This window comes from Vidua macroura, chromosome 1 (genome assembly GCF_024509145.1).
Source record: "Vidua macroura isolate BioBank_ID:100142 chromosome 1, ASM2450914v1, whole genome shotgun sequence".
Lineage (NCBI taxonomy): Eukaryota > Metazoa > Chordata > Aves > Passeriformes > Viduidae > Vidua > Vidua macroura.
Genome location: NC_071571.1, coordinates 137,284,981 through 137,303,258, shown reverse-complemented (window position 1 = coordinate 137,303,258; position 18,278 = coordinate 137,284,981). Strand labels below are relative to the sequence as shown.

Sequence of the window (18,278 nt, the reverse complement as noted above, 5' to 3'; positions counted from 1 at the left end):
TCCCCAGGATACACTTAGCTTTCATTGTTCCATGCTCACTTGTTTAATTCATTCACTGCTTCACTGACATGTAACAACGGTAACAGACAAAAACTCCCCTTGTGTCTGAGCTGTGAATATATCGCTGTATACTTTTGTCTAGTAAAAGAAATGTTCTAGAAGAATGTGTATAGCTTTTGTGAAAAATTTTAGTTGATAAAAACCCCACAATATTCAGGCCATGATACTGTAACAAAGGTGGCAAACTTTATTTTTGGACTTGCTCCAGAAGTTCCATGTCTTTCTTATGTTGGGGACTCCAGAACTGGATGCAGCACTCCAGGTGGGGTGTCACAGAAGCAGAGTAGAGGGGCAGAATCACCTCCCCGGACCTATTGGCCGTGTTCCTGTTGATGCAGCCCAGAATTTAGTTGGCTTTCTGGGCTGCAAGTGCTCATTGCCAGCTCCTGTTGTTTTCTGTCAACCAAAAGACAACCAAGGATCTAAAAGATAGAGTCAGTAACAATTCTGTGACCCTGGGTCACAAATTGAGCTGCTGAAGCAAAAAGAATATGGGGTACCTAGCATCACTAGAACACTTTCAGATCACTAAGCAAGGTGTTAGTCACTCAAGATAAAAGTACAGGCTCCATTTTTCTTGCCTTAGTTTGAGAAATATAGATAGGAATGTAGAGAGGAAAGAAACAAATAGTTGTATACTGTTAGCAGCTTACTGGAAAATCTTGAGAAAATGGGTAAAGACATTTGGTTATACATCCTATTTAATAGTAAAATATATTTTGTTTCTTTGAGATTATAATACTGTTCAATATTTGCAGGGTTGTAGTTGAGGAGCAAACTGATTTCAATTGATTTCTTTTTGTCTTAAATGCTTGGATTGTTTCCTTGCCTAGCTTTATTTTTCCTTGTGCAGGTGTAAATTGCTTTTTCAAAATGAGTATGATAAATTTCCAGATCTGATTAGGAATATTTTATATTTATCCTAAAGAAGTAACAGGACTCCAATAAGAGTAAAATAACACAGAATCAGGGCCCTCTGGGATACAATGAATTTTAGGACAAATAATGTCTAATGCTGCATATTATACATGGAAATCTACTCTTTACCAATCTCTCCATGTTTCCAATTAACTAGCTGAACAATGTAAAGAATCCTCTGGAATGAAAAAGACAATTTTTTACAAAATTACTGATCTTCCATCAGAAATTAAATAATCATGTCAGATCACAAAAAACAACATGTTATGGACCTATGAGTAGAAATGCAATAACAGAGAAAACTTATTCCCCAGGTGACTTCATGAGAAAGGCCAGAATACAGGCAGAAAAATGGGCAGAAAAACCCCCAATGACATAAAGTTTTCATCTTAAAGAATTTTCAAGGAAATGATGGAATTTGGCACATTACATCTATGTCTTGTACCTTGCCTGTTCCAAAGGACAAGTCACTATTGCTATCAGGACACACACCAGAAATCTTCTGGCCTAGAGGCTATTTACAGGCAATCTGAAGACTGATTCCCTTTTTCCACAAGACAGATAAATCACCTTTGATATCACAAATATCCACAATTTCTGTATTTTTCTGAATACTACCATCTGAAATAAGAATATCTTAGTCTAAGAGCACTAAGATATTCTGATTCTGATTACAATACTGCCTAAATACAAGAAAGCATGAGATCTAGTGGGAGATACACATGTTCATCACCCCTAAATGACCTCTTATGAAGCCAATTCAATTTACTATGGAGGTTAACCTTCACCTGTGCTAGAGACAAGCTGAGTAAGTCTAAGTCACACTGACTACCCAACTGAATATCTGTTGACTATAATGGGAGCTTAAACAGGTCGCTTACCTGCACATGTGGATACATGGATTCTATTGTTTTAATGTTACGTCCCAGAATGGACTTCTGGAAAGGCAGGAAGAGAAAAAACATGCACTTTTTTTTTTTTACCTGGCATCACATGATGATTAAGTGTAAAATTCAGATGTTTATTTATATATTAATATATTATATTTATTTTTATTACTTTTATTTTTGTTATATTTAGTAATTTATTTGTTCAATACGACTATAACCTTTCATAATTTACTGTAATAGTGCTGAATGCCACTTTGAACATTTGTCCTGCATTTTATTTTTTCATTAAATGAATTAAAGCATAGAAAGCCCATTTTTCGAAGCTGCTAAACTGAAACCACACTAGTAGCTCACAACAGATTTGAGTAAGATTCTATATCTAACCCCCAATAATTTTCTCACTCTGAAACAGCAGTAAAACTAGTACAGGATATCAAAGTAGAAGTATGGAAATGAGCGAAAATATATCCTCTGAAGGCCTCTGTACTATTTTTTATTTCTTTCTGCCAGGGGCTGCAATCAAACAATGCACGATGAATATTCATCATGGAGCTGAGTAATCAATTCTATTATTTGCTTTTATACACTTCACAAAACTAAGTTCAGCAGAGAAAGACACATCTGGTTGGATGCTGAAGCAAAGTCTCTCTGACTCTTTCACTTCCAGAATGCTGACAGAGACAGTATTCAGGAAATGAAACATTCCTCAAGTGTTCAAAAACTAACACATAAGACCATTTTTGCTGTTGTAAATAACTTGCTTTTTTTTTGCTGACGTTTATATTATAAAAGATATGACCTTTAATAATTTGCTTTAAAAGGGACTAAGTTTCATTCTATATGTGGAATATTCTCTATAAAATGCCCTGATTTATATTATCTTCAAGTTATTTTTATTTACACTTTCATGTTAGTCTTACAAAGCAGACATCACTTCAAGGAAAATTTATATGTACTAAGCCTTGGGACGTTTATGAAAAAAAAAAAAAGTTTAGTAAAAGGTTATATATAAACTGTGTTTCAGTCTGGCAAGAAGCTGAAAGACAGAAAGAGATCATTTTGTTTTATTCCTAGGCTGCATCATTGCTACCATGTGAATGACTTCTTTTTCATGTTCTTGTAGCTGTGAACAAAACTGTCTTGGGAAATTGTCTTAAACATTTTGCTTATCCAAACGTACAAAAACTTCTCAATCCTTCTTTAACTTTACAGGTCTAATGGGAGTAGAAATCTTTCAAAATGTTATTTTCCACCTGTATTCTCTAACTTTTAGAATATTAATCCAAATCCCAGTGTGCTTCCGTTGCTGCAATGCCAGTGTAATTTTAAAAGCTTTCCATTCACCAAGATTTTCAGTACATAGCTTCCCTCACTGTTTTATGTTATTCACAGTAATAAAGGCAATTTCTGTGGCTCCTTTGTTTAATGGAAAACAGGTATTATTAATTCATGATCTGTAATACTAAGCTGGAACCTTATAAACAGAAAAGACCAGTGTTAACAAATATTTACACAAAAATTATTAGGTGATTCATAACAGTGCATATAGAATTTGATTGGTATATCCTCCTATAGATAAGGCATCACAGAACATAATTAAGAATACTCAGAAACACCACCTCCACAATTTAAGAATGATTCATGATGTTCTTTTTTTTACTGGAAACAACTTCTGAATATAAATGTCCTAATTTCTGCTTAATCAGCAAACAGTTCCACAACACACACAATGTTATAGGCAGTTCTCAAGTTAATCTCTTCATGAACTCATGTGCCTTTGTAGAAAAATCAAGAAAACAATTTGTTGAAAGAAGCAATTTAAGTAGTGATATGAATTTCTAAGAATTAATTTCTAAGAATTTACTTTTGTGTTCCCATCACAGAAGTTTATTTCCTTGTTTGTTTTGCCCCTTTCTTTGAATGCAGACCACTCTTACGTGTTCTTAACTTTGGCAGCAGTTAATTTGCAGATGTTTTCAAAATGTGAGCAATGCAGTGTAACCAGTATTTCTCTGTAGGCTTGTCAATAAAATATATGAAATTGGTAGATGAGGAAGAAAGAAAATAGTCAACAGAGACTACACGCTCTTGGTTTATTGAGTGGAGTGGGAGCTGTTTTTAAAAAAAACAGGTTTTATGCTAATTTTTCAAGTTTCTCTCTCCTACCAACAGGGAAATACAAAAATTATTGGAAATGCTATCTCTTGAACAATGACTAAATGCATTTAGAGTTTAGTCCCCACAGGTAAGTAATAGATATTTGAGCCTTTTCTCCCATTTTTTATATGGGCAGTGAAATTGTGTGATCAAGAGCAAAAGTAATCTTTAACAATCTAATACAAAGGATGTAGGCAATTTGGCTCAGTATCAGATAAACATTTACTTTGAGAAGCCATGAAAATCAGAGAAATTGCTATTTGTGAGTCTTGGCCCTGGACGTGCTTAATCAGCCAGAATTTTCTATTAATGACTTCTGAATAGTCGTGACAAAACTAATTACTTTAAAGAGTTTTGGCAGGATAAGACATGACATTTTATAATGGTAAATAATATCTCTCCTTCTCAGTATGCATCACTGCTGTGCTATGTGCAGTGCATACAAAAAAGGAATGGGCTATGTGTTAAGTTCCTCAATTAAGAATTCTAATTAAAGGGTTTTTCACAGTTCTGAGGTCTTCTAGTTATTCTTAACAAGAAATGTATAGGATTGATCTCATAGTCTCATGTTTGGGGATTTTTGCTTCTTTTGTGGCTTTTCTTGTTTAGTTAGTTTTTAACTAAAGTAGAGGTGAATCCAAGAACAACAATGGATTAGAGAATAAAGCACTGTTCAGGATTTTTTTGCAAGACTATTACAGGCTGTTCATCTTAGCTTTACCTCTCATTTGGGTCCAAATTCTTCAAGGTCATCTTCTTTGCTTTTAAATACGACATAAATCAAATTATTAGCCTTGGTATACAAACACATTCCTGAGGATTAGAAAAAAGCATGTGGATCAGGTTCCTTAGGATTGTTTTCCTTAAATCCTCAGTGATTTTTTTCCCTGCCTGTAGTTAAAGGATACGAGCATTTCCTTTATATTATCTAGTCATATTTCAGATTTGAGGGGGGAGTAACCACTTAGTAAAAGGTAGAATTTGAATGGATTTGCAATTTATTATGGTATCACTTTACATTTCCAAGCTATGGCATATGATATATTAAATAACAGCTATGATAAAAATTATTATTATCCAAATAAGATTTTTTACAAGAACCACAAGTGTTGAGTTCCCTTCCTTGAATTTAAATTGTTATAACATGTTATTTCCTCTTTTGTAATGATAATGGGCATAAAGCAATTTTCATGCTAGAATTGTAAAACATTTTAGAACTACGCAGAGTATATAATTGATGTGAGATAACATAGTGTTCTAGGGATGTAACTATAGAGAAACCTTTTGTGGGCTGCCATGTAGATTCCAAGCTAACCAAAACCAAAGACTGCAACACTGACAGTGCTGTTCTTTTGTATTTGTAGGTAGAAGAGTGTTGATAACACAACAGTGTCTTGGCTGGTGCTGAGCTGTACTCACAGAGCATCAAGGCCTGTGTATCCAACAGTCCCTCCCCAACAAAGAGAGGCTGGGGGTGGAGTAGAGGATGGGAAGGGACACTGCTGAAACAGCATACCCAAACTGACCAAAGGGATATTTCATACCTATGAAATCTGCTGCCAGATGTCATACCTATGACATCTGCTCAGCAGTAAAAGACACGAGAGGGGAAAATGTCATATAGGTGTTTCTTCCAAAACAAACCTAAAGATCCCCCCCTTTCCCTTAGCTTCTTTTCAATTACATCTATTGTTTATACATGATTTTCATTTTCCTTAGAATTAAATTCACTAGAATTTGTTCATTTTTTTCTCTAGGTTTTTCTGAAGAGTTTCTACTTCAAAGACAGTCCAAGACACTTATAATAGATTCAGCAAAATTTAAATATCTGTCTTCTGAAATCAGTCAAAACTTAGAAATCTAATTTGTCCTAATATGATACTTTCAGCAGACTACCTTTATTTTGTGTCTTTCTTAGGCAAAGATGCCTTGACTCATGTCTGATTGTTCTAAAGTTCTGCTCAAATTTATTATTTTGTTGTAGAAGACCATTCAAAGAAAAAATAGCACTACTAAATTCAATGTTGCTGTAACTTTCCTCATTAAAAGGCAGTGTTTTGCCACTGGCCTTTGGAATGTCTAACCATCAACTATTATTAAAATATCAGTCAATTGCTTGAAATTCATTATGAAAGCATTTTTCAGATGGCATTGTTAATTGAATTTGACATTAGATGTATTTCAGGGTGAAGTAATTAAACTTTGCATGCTATTGACACTGCTTAGTCACATGTATACTTAATTTTCTTTGATAATTTTTAGAACAAAATATAACAGTATTTAAACAGTTCTACATATTTAAGACAAGCCCCATTTTTCATTTCACAAATTCCTTTTTCACTTGAATAGAAACTTGAAAGGATGGAATTTACAGTTTTAAACTGGTTCTTTGTTATGTTAAGGTATTTAAATGCAAGCTAGGTCTAATAAGACTTGCTACGGCCCCTCTGACCTAGAATTGTCTCTACATTAAAAAAAAAAATAAAAGCAACAAAAATCAAAGAAAATAAAATTATCTGGAAGAGGAAATCTTATCCTTTCTCATTTTTAGATCCTGGCCCACAAAGTAAGGCCTTCTGTCCTTTATTTTGCCTGAAGATTTCTTGCATTCTGAAAAGTCTTCCTTTAGCATTACAGAATATCATTAAAGATCATTATCTTTCTATTTTGCTTACAAACATGAGAAGTGTTTCCTGATATAATATTTCACATATATTTTCTTGGTCTGAGAGTGACCTTGTCTATGACACTGTATGAGAGAATCAAGGATTCATCTCAATTTTAGCAACATGAAGGCTGAGTCCTCTAAACAGTGTGTCTTGGTTCCCAAATCCCAGTGGAATGAGGAGAGGACAATGTTTTCTACTCCTTATACCCAGCAGTAGAACAGGGAACCTCATTCTTCCATGAAAAACAGAGGTCACTTCCTCCAGTTATCTTGTGTTACATTGGAAATCTGTGGCAGGAGTGGCAAGTTAAGCTCATCTGTGGAACTCCAAGTGAGAGCTGGAAGTAGTAGATCCTCTTTGTAAAGAATGGAATAAATTGAACAAACAAACCTTTGTTCATAAGAGATGTAGCTAGGATATGTATTGTCTGTATTGTCCACAGATAAACTACAAAATGTGAATCTGAAGTGTACTTGCTTTTTAAAGGTAGCACTTCTCTTAGTATTGTAATAGGTATTATAATATATATTCAAAATATTCTGCTCATAAATAATAGTCTTGACTGCCTCCTAAAGGCCTTTTCTAGTAATTTAAGGGAAAAACTGAAGTACGTGATGAATAATCTCACTTTCCCTTCTTTATCCTATCAAAAACTATTTTTCTTGATTTTTTTATTTTTTTGCTTTATTTTTTGCCTTCTGTGGTTATGTTTCGAAAAGCCCTTATTTATGCTGGAAATTCTCACCACAGTTCTATTTTAGTACAGTTTATTTCTCAACTTATCCTAAAAAAATGCTCCCACTTATTTTTATAGATGTCTCATTTTTCTTCTTCTCAAGACTTAGCTAAGTAATTACAAAATAAAGTTCTATGAGAAGGTACCTGTAGTTTACCTCCAGTCAACTACTAGGAAAAAAATTAAGTCCATCCCAGCCAAAAGCAGGAGAGCAATGTATAAAGAATATAAATGTTGGGCATTGATATACTACAGCCTACAGTAAATGATGGCGGCAAATACTATTTTAATCTCAGTATAATAGCAATGTAAGGAAGTTATATTGCATAATTGTGTGGAGACAAATCAGTTGCACATAATGAAACCAATCACAATTTAACAGATTTAGGGATTACATATTCATAACATCACAACTGTCTTCCCCAACACATTGGTAGGTATAAATGAATATTCATGTAGTGAATATAAAAGCTCTTTTATTTTCAATCAGAAATGTATAGGTAACAAGATGTCCACTGTAGACTAAAAAAAAATTTCATTTCACTAGGCAGAATTTATTAAAAAAAAAACCAAAACCAAAAACACAACAAAACAAACTCCAAACCAAACCTGTAACTTTGTCTGTAACTTGTAAATTTTCTAAACACTGCACTTGAAATTTTTAATCAGGAAATCTTTTTCCATGATATTTTACTAATGTCATAATAGTTAAAATTCTACTAGACTTTCAATTGTACATCAATTTTCATCTGTTTATTACTCGGCTCTAGGATCTTTTCTCCACTTTAAGTGTTATTCTGCTAGGACATAACTCTGGTATGTTTATATGCAGAAATTATAGGTAATAATCTGTTTTGATGTTATGAATGAAAATTTAATTTTCAGTTTAACAAAGATTTAGTTTATATTTTTAGATGTAATGCATTTTCCTAAGTTTTTTACTATATCTGTTGTTCCAGTGATCAATGACCGTGAACATTAACACAATTGTCCCATAGTAACTCTAATATTAAAATACAAAGAATTTCACTAGGAATAAAAACCTCGGTACGGTTAAATAATTTATTAGTGTATCAGTAAATATCATACATTTTCATGCTCACTTTGTCTTGATTTCCTGATGACTCCTCCTGATTAAGGACAAAATCATTTAAAACTTACCAAAATTTTCATTTTAGTGACACTGACTAGTAGTTGCAAGGAAGTTCACACTCATGAGATGAGCTCTCTGAAACATTTCCTTAGAAGAAGCGCTCATGCATTTGGACAGCCTCATACACTAGCAGGCCTGATTCAGTTGAGTTTGCAGTGTTCATCCTCTCTTTTATGGGTGATAATGGCCAGGGTTAGTAGAAGAGAAAAATGCTTTTGTGCCAAGTGTAAGAATAAATTAAACATTAATCTGAGTATAAATTACTTTAAGATTACTTAGACAATCTCTCCAATGTTTTGCTGATCGGGAGTTTCTCATCTGGTTTTTAATTAATCTGATCATTCTCCTCCCTTAACTTTCAGTTCAGTTCAAACTTCTGTTCACTACCATGACATAGTAGTGATGTTTAGCTTCTGATTCTCTGTACTCTCATTTAATCTTTAAACTCAAATAGATCACAGAATCATGGAATAAGCTCCATTGGAAAGGACACTCAAGGGTCCTTGAGTCCTGCATAGGACCATACCCAAGAGTCACACCATGTGCCTGAGAGTATTGTCCAAATGTTTCTCTAACTGTCTCAGGCTTGGTGATGTGACCACTTCCCTGGGGAGCCTGTTCCAGTGCCTAACCACCCTCTGGGGTGAAGAACCTTTTTCTAATATCCAACATAAACCTCCCCTGGAACAACTTCAGATCATTCCCTCAGGTCCTGTCACTGCTTACCACAGAGAAGAGATCAATTATTTACCACAAGCCTGCTTCTTACTACAACAGTTGTAAATAGAACAGCAGTTAGTGTTTCTCTGAAACATGACTTAAAAGCAAAGAAAATAACTTACTGTGCAGGTGTGTACTAGGTAAATAATACCCTTTTATCACAATCAGCTTTTTTATAGATATGGAGTTTAAAACTTCTGTCAAAAACCTCTTCCACAAAAGTGTACACCAGAAAACTACAAAGAATTTAGAATACAATTCAAATGTATGCACAATTATTAAGTTTAGAAAGGGTTTTTATGAAATTAGTTTTGCGACCCTTCTGGTAATGTCAGAGAAAAAAGATGACCAAGACTGAAATATGTGAGGTATGTCAAGGATTTTCCCATTCCAATATTTTGGATCTCCATGTTTTACACCAATCAAATTTTGAATTAGGGAAGATCAGACTCAAATCTCAAGTGGGAAACAAGTGTTTTTACTGAAGGTTTAATACATTTATCCTTCTTGATTATGTGTGGTATGGCATCTCCAGAATAGATCATTCACTTTGTGTATGTGATCATCTGCTGGTTTGGCCCTTTCCTGGGAAGACCAGTCCTTTTCATGAACCATACCCTGGCAAAGATTCCAAGCACTGTGTGGATCTGCAACTCAGCTTCCCTACTTTAAAAAAGTTCTGCTCTTGAGTTGTCAGTCATCTCTGGAAACTGTGTTCCCTCCTTTGGAAGATCTTTGATTTGTAAAGCAGTTATGATTATAATGAATACCAAAGTATGTATATATTTGTACATGTGTATGTGTGTATTTGCTTACATATGTGTAGATAATAGGCAGTGATCATTACTGTGATTCTTAATTTTTAGTAATTCCTTCAGACACAGGAAATGTATAAGAAATGTCTTGGTAAAGATATTTTAGTAGGGAAAATGAATTTCATCTGCTAGAAAAGCTAAAATAAAACAGCAAGCATGATATGAAGCACATAGAAAAGCAATGCTGGCTGGAACTTAAGCAAAAAAAGAAGCAGCTTAAGTGTGCACACCAATATGTGTGTGAGCATAGGCACGAAGTTTTAGAGGATTTAGAAGAGAGTGACAGAGAAATAATTTTTGGGAAGTGGGCAAAGACTTCTAGCAGTCAAGCTAGACTTGCTGGCATGCATGCTGATCTTCCCAAGCACACAATATTCAGAAACCATTTTCTATACCTGTTCCTTACTTGGAAGTCTGGTCAGATTAACTATGAGCTAAAGTTTATGCTCTCAAGCAGCCCTGGGGCTTAGCTTGCAGCAATCCTTTATAGTTAGCGCATTAGTCATCTTCAACTGGAGATGAACTTGAAAAATAGCTGATATATCTTCCAAATACCAGCCAGATGTAGAACTGCCACAGGTTCTACTCACAGGAAAATGTCACTATGTCTGTTAATCAACATTTTATTTCAACTGAATCTTTTCTGACAACAATGTTTCTGAGAACAGTATTCAGGCATGATATGAGAAACTCAATAGCAACTCACTGCAGGTGTATAGGTTATGCCATGTCATGTGACCTCAGCCAGCCAAGTGCAACATTTTCACCCTGTGCCTCTCTTTCATAAATTCCAACTTTCTCCAAATTGTTTTGATTTTTCTCTAAATTCCACTTTAGACAGGAATAGTTTTTAGACTTACCTTATCAGTACCCCAATGTGTTTACATGCCAGAAAGAAATAGCATAAAAATAAATTCTATTCATCAGTGACAGGCAAATATTTTAATTTTCATTAGTTTTGACAGGACTTAGTTTGCCATAGGTAATACACATTTACACACTGTATTTTATTAGTGCATCACAACATTTTACAATGAATTACAATTTGTCACGTAGTATTAATATTATGTTGTATCTGACAGGATATTGCTTCTATCTAAACACACCAAGAAGTTACTAAACTTACAGGAATTTTATGTGTTTTCTTTATCTTCAGCTCTTAAAAGGTGGGGGAGTTTCTTGTGGGTCAACTGAACAGATAACTGTTAATATATGTTTTGGAACCAAGTGGTAAAATCTACTGACTGAAATTTTAGCATTTTTGTTTCTCATGATATTCTGGCTTTTAAAAATTCAATCATTAACAAGCTTTAATACAACATAGAAACTCCAACATACAAAATCCTCTAGTGGCCTAATCCTGTGCCATTTAAGTAATTAGGGACTTTGTAATTACCTTCAGCTTTTTGTTCCCTATCTATAAAAGTGCTCAAGCTCAACCGCACTTCGATGTATGAAGTGCAAAGTATTCTAAGCAGAGTTTGTTCTGATTGTTTCATGGAGTACTGTTGCATCCCGGGTTTGGGTTCAGGTTAGGGGTTCCAATCTATGTTAGACAGCCAAGTTCTGTGTACTCCAATGCATCCCCTGTGTTTCCCCACTTGCAGCGGTTATCTCCAGGCTGCCTGCCATTGGAGTGTCCCCCCTTCACTCCTCTGACCACTCCCCCATCCAGTCCTGAGATTTCTGTGTCTGTCACCCCATTCCCGCAACCCCATTTGCCCCAGAGCCCGATGTCCGCCCCTGCTGCGTTCCCATTGGTCGCCATGGTCCATGTCATCGCCACGGCGCCTGCCCTCATTGGGCGGGAGGGCTCCCATCCTCCCTGTCCCACCCCTATATCATCCCGCTCCCCCCCGGTCCCGTCGCCATTTTTGTCCATGCAAGGTTGGGAGTGGTCTGCGGCTTCTCCATTGCAGCTTCTGCAGCCATTAAAGCCTCCAGCCACCATGAGGACGGATTTGATCAATTTCCTTGCCTCTTTATTTCCTCCCTAGCGCTGACAGCAAAGCGTAGCCAGCCCGCCCCCGTGCCCAGGAATTGTGAAAAGCGCCGGTCCCGACGAGAAGAAGAGGCACCCAAACTAGGCACTCAGGAGCTGACCGGGGCCGAGAAAAATAACGCATTGTCGCAGAGTACCATGATAGGATTGCAGTGCTAACTGAAATCTTGCACATACTGAGGAAAAGGAATTAGGAAGGATAAATTAGACATATTTTCAGGAAATGCTGGAAGCACACTGATCTGATGATTCCTTATACAGTCATTTGCATATTTGAAGCAGAGATAAAATCTCATGAAATGAGGCTTGTAACAAATGATTAGTTTATGTAAATATTTATTACAGCATGCATGGGACAGACAAGTATCCAGCAATATTAGATATTTCTCATTTTAACCTAATAAAAACAAAGAATCAGAAAAAGAAAATAAAAAGTTTGTACTAAGAACCTCATGGATTAACATGTGATTAGACACACAATTGAACATTTAAATACTTGCTTAACAAAATCTTTTTTCATAGGTGCAGTTTTCTGATGCTTTTGTAAGAGCTTTAATGAATGTATACTTTACCAAATGTGCATCTAGACATGAATTCTGATTCTGAATTATATATTATTTTGTTGCAAATAGTTACAATCTAATTAGCTACTCTTCAGTATATTTCCTATTACCACTTGTTGATAAGGGTTTCATATTGATTTACAATAATATTTTCCCAGAAAACATTAAATGCACATAAATATGCATATTAATTTCCTATAAATTATATATATTAAAATGTATACATATAAAGGACATAAAAATTTAACCTGTCATTCACGAAAATGCCATCAGAATCAAAGCAATTTCACCTGTCTCCATCTTAACAAAAAACACTTTACATTCATTTTAAGGCATCTTTTTTCATTATGATGTATTATGAAGATCTTGACCAAACACCTAACTGATCTCCAGCATCACTGTTAATGTTATAGAAAACTGCTAAAGCTGTTTAATTGTAATTTTTGAAGAAGGGATTTAACAAGCGTTTATCAAAATATATGTCTAAGTGATTTTGTATTAATCTGCATGACTTGTCAACATTAATTTAATAATTTCATCGTGTTCTCTTTTCTATTCATGAGGTTATTAAAACCCTGGGTTGTTTTTTTTTTCTTATTAGTGTGATGGGTTGACTTTGTCTGGCTGCTAAGTGCCCACTGAGCCACTCTCTCACACCCCCTCCCCTGCAGGACAGCAGAGAAAATAAGATCAAAAACTCATGGATTAAGATAAAGTCAATTTAATGAAGAAAAGAAAAGCAAGGTTACATGGAGAAGTGAAGCAAAGCAAGACGATTTATTATTTATGTTCAATGCTCATGCAATATCTAATGTCCAGCCAGTTCCTGGGGAGTAGACGCTCTATACGTACCTTGTCGTGTTTTATTAGCAAACTGATTAAATCACGGATGTTAGTCAGGATTTCTTACATGATAATTCAATGTTTTCTACTTGAATAAAACCTGAATGTTGCAACTTTATTGCTAAAGGGGGAAGGAAAAGAAGCTTCCTACCATAATAACCAAAGGAAAAGAAAGGGCCTCGAGTCAAATTAATTTTACTGTTTGCTGCAACAAAAATTCTTAACCCTTTCAGTCAAAAAAGTTGTTAAAAGGTAGCTTTGCACAAATGGCACCCTTAGTTTATAAACATTATAAATTTAAAAACACCTGGGAAACATAGATTTTTATTTTGTTTTCAACAGCATTAATAAAATAGGAAAATTCTAGGGTTTCTTTTTTATTTTGTTTTTTTTTTTTATTTTATTTTGAAGGCATATTTTCAGCTTTTTTCTATTAAAGTCTATTTAAGTCAAAAAAAACGCCTTACTTTTGATAGCTGAGGAGTACAAAAATGTCCTACTTCATAAGGCACTGTTAACATCTAAAATGTGAAGCCTTTTTAAAATTAAATTAGGCTAATACAGCTCTAGACCTACAGGTCAAGAATTCATATGCATATTTCAATAAGCATAAAATAAATGTGAGAAAGACTATAGGAAGTATGCCCCCTATATTCAATCTGAAACAATTATGCCTGGGAGGAAAGGTACAAGAATGTTTTTGGGGGTTTTTTGTATACTTTTGTTGAAAATATAAAAATTAAAAATTGTGTTTCATGGTTACATTTTTTCTTCTTTAAAAAAAAAAACTTTCATTAAAAGCAAATGTTTATTGGAAGAAGGAAAATCATACAAATAAGATAATACCAGAATATCAGGTACAGCGAAGTCTTGTGGCTCACAAACAAGTATGGGGCCATTTGTGAGAATAGTTAATAAACAACTAACACAGAATAGTTAATAAACAATTAACACAGTCGGTAACAGCAACACACACACATCCCTTTCTCATCTGGCTTGCTAACTTTGAGAGAAGAACTTTATACAAAGTTTCTGTTGAGAACCAAAACAATTTTTTGATGCCAGGAATCTACAGAAGCAGTTGTGCTGTGTTTATTTCACATGAATTAAGAAGAATTGATTGGTGAAGTGCCTGTTGAGGGCATCCTTGATTGCAGCTCCTATGAGAAAATGCTGTTTGAGATCCTGAGAAAATAAGAAAGAAAAACAACAGATCTACAACCACAAGCCTCTGGAGATGATCCCTGTTTGTTTAGTGCTCTGCTTGGTGAGATCCTGTGGGAGACTGTCCTGAAAAGAAAAATGGCACCAGAGAGCTGGTTGACCTCCAAGGACAATGTTCTCAAAACACAGAAATATTCATTCTGACATGCAGGAAATTGACCAGGTGAGGCAGAAGGTCGGTGCAGATAAACAAGGAAATCCTGACTGAGCTCAGATGCAGAAAGGAGGCGCAAGAAGGGGTGGAGGCAAGTACTGGCCACTTGAGTGGTACAAAAGAGACATTGCTTGTATGTGCTAGGTTGGAGATCCAAAAGCCAAAGCAGAGTGAGAGTTAGCACTCAGAACAGGTGTCAAGGGCAGGAGGACAAGCTTATAGAAATTCACTGGCAGGAGAAGGAATGTTGAGCGCACTGCTGTCAACTGCTTAGTGGGGAGAGGACCTGGTGATGATCAACATAGAGAAAGATGAGGTACTCAGTGGGGTTTTTTGAAAGCTTTATTCCTAGGTCTTTGTGGAAGTCAAAGTCAAGGCAGAGTGAGAGATCATTTAACCCACTTGGTCCCAGCCCACAGCACAGGATGGTTTGCAGTTGCAGGTGCTGATTGAACTGGCTGATGTCTTTACACCTTTTTCAATAAAAGGAAAGAAAGAGAGTGTGGGGAAACTACAGTCTAGGCTACAGTTTCTGGAATTCAGGTCCCAGCAGTCACAGAAAGGAAAGAACAACGAGCAGAGATCTGAAATGAGTAATCTGGAGAATTTCACTGACACTGAGATAATTTTTGAGATAATTTAAAATTGCTTTAAAAATGTTTATGTATCAGTCTCTAAGACCTGAATAAGTCATAAAAAACACAAAACCATAAAACAGCTACTTATCAATTAATAGGACATTGGCACCAGCAGTGATTCTTCCCAACTTGAGTTTTCTGTTAATCTTCTCTCTAATTTGTGTATAGATTTGAGTAATTGGTCTAGTACTGAATGGTTTTTTTTCAGAAAACTAAAACTTATCTACCAAATGTTATAGACTTTCAGATGAGAAATCATTTTCATTTGGATAACTTAAAAGTAATTGCTTTTGCAAAAGCAATTTTTTTTCATATCTATTCTGTATCCAATGAAATCCCAATCAATCTGGGTACATTGTTATTTTGTCTCATATAGCTTTACTTAAAAAGAAAGGGAAAAAAATGTTGCCTTAAATCCATGAAATGCTGATCTGGCACAAAAGTCTTCTTTTTATTTTGCTATTTGTCAGCTTATCTAGAACCCCTGACAGTGCTTTGCCTCTGACACAGTCATATATAACATGATGTATTTGTATGTAACACATTGTTGCTTGGATATGCACTTGATAGTCATGTTATAAAAAGATCAAATTACTTCAGTTTTTTTTAGAGCACTAAAGAAATTACCTTCAAATTTTATACACAGCAAAGAATGTAAAAATACTTATATAAATACATAAAACTGATGCTCCTATAAAATTCACAAAGTTAACAGCAATTATGTTTATTGAGACGGATGATTTTATTACTAAGACTGTTTAAGCTATCAGTGCTAATTTCAATTTAGAAGGTTCAATTAAACAAAAAATCAAATCTTTATTACTTTTAAAAATGGAGTTTTAGTTCAGATTGACAGACCTCTACTGAATTTCATTCTGTTCCTTATCAAATCCCTTGGTCTATACTTAACCTGCTAAAGAGAGGGAAAAAAAATCAAAGCAAGTACTCACTTGGCAGAACCTCTTGAGGTAGTGTCCAAACCAATCCATAAGGGAAATCAACACTCCATTTCTATATAGATACAAAAAAAAACCCAAAAAACCCCAATCAACCAACCAACCAACCAACCAACCAGAATAACCCCAAATATACCAAAGAAAACCTTCCAAACGGATGTCTTTTATTGTGTTCTTTGATGCAATATTTTTTATAGATTTAGAAACTACAGCCAGCAACTTCCTGAAGCCAATGACATGGTGTTTCTTTGGTGAAGAGTTCAAGGGAATGAGGATGAGATAAGCTTTATTACTCCTTGTTTATGAAAACTCAAGGAACTCCAGGATGCACAGCATCTTCTCAGAAGGACTGCTTGCACAGCAGGTATTGCCTTTCCTAGGTCTGGGAACAGGGGACTTGGCATGTACATGAGGACAGATGCCTCACTCTGCCTGTCATACACTGTGTAGATCAATTCTGAATAACCTAAATGTGCAGGGACAGGTTCAGATGGGGAACTAGTTACTTCTCACACTTAATAGGGCAGAGAGAATTGCCATATAGGAAAGTAAAATGTACCATTTTCCTATAGCACAGCACTGTCCCAATGGAATAGCATAATTATTTTACATGGACTGATAGCAATAGGACAACAGGGGGAAATTTTAAACTAAAAAGAGCCATTTGGATTAGATGTTAGCAAGAAATTCTTTGCTATGATAGGGATGATGCCCTGTTCCCTAAGTGTTCAAGGCCACGCTGGCTGGGGCTTTAAGCAACCTGATCTAGTGGGAGGTGTCCCTGGGTATGGCAGGGGACTTGAACTAGCTTATATCTATGATTCTTTGTAAACCAAGCCATTCTATGATTCAATGCGTCTATGATGCACTCCTTCATGCCCCAAAATGTGAATACCTGCTTAGATATAGATACAAATCTTTTTACAACTAGTATTTCCCTTCCCCTTCCTATTTTTCTAGTCAAATCATGATTTGTTTAACTGACCCACCAGTGAGTGCTAGTTCTGGTAAACTAATTTGCCAGACTGAACTTGAACACCTCTCAATGAACCTTCATTTATTAAGGCGATTTACTGGTTCAATGGAACTGATGGCATAAATAATAGTCTGTTAATTTTCCCTTTAACTATGTTTGTGCAGCTTAAAATCTGGGGGTCTCAGTCTCTCAAAAATAATTATTAATCTAGGAAAATGTAATTAATACATTATTAGTATTTCTTGAACCATTGAAATATTTTCTTTTTAGAATCAAAACACTCCATCAAAACAGTTTTACTTCATTCTGTTCACTTTATGCAGATTCTGAGACATCTGAGCTCATGCCAGTCCAGACCTTCCACTGTTAATGCATACACAGTCCTAGCTAAGAAAAATGTCACCTGGACTCTCTTTGACTCATGAACTGATTTAGTAAAAGGTTTGTGAGCTCTGTGTCTCAGCTGTGCAAAGCAGCAACTCATTGCATAATTGTTTATTACTGCTACTGGTCTGTAATTTTAACAGAATGCAGATTTTAATTACAGAGGAATAGCTGCTGCTCTCCTTGTTTTTTCTGGCTGGTTGCATGGCAAAGATTTGTTGAAGGATATAGGAAGATATATTGAAATCTAAGACATTTATTCTTACAGAAACTTTTTATGAGAAGGCTTATGAATCACACTCTGCTCATTTAATATTTGCCCAAAACAAATAAAATATTTCCTTAATATATTCCTCTGTTTCTCTAGGAATATCTGACATGTAAAAGAGCCCAAAATTCTGAATCTTAATTTTAAGACTG

The 18,278-nt window shown here is 35.2% G+C and overlaps 1 long non-coding RNA gene across 1 annotated transcript; it reads left to right on the top strand.

Annotated features, from left to right (window-relative positions):
- The first annotated feature begins 2,377 nt into the window (after positions 1-2,377).
- Positions 2,378-5,545, top strand: LOC128820088 (uncharacterized). Its single transcript, XR_008440815.1, has 3 exons — positions 2,378-2,424; positions 4,041-4,113; positions 5,390-5,545. It is a non-coding gene; the product is annotated as an uncharacterized LOC128820088 (long non-coding RNA).
- The last annotated feature ends 12,733 nt before the right edge of the window (positions 5,546-18,278 follow it).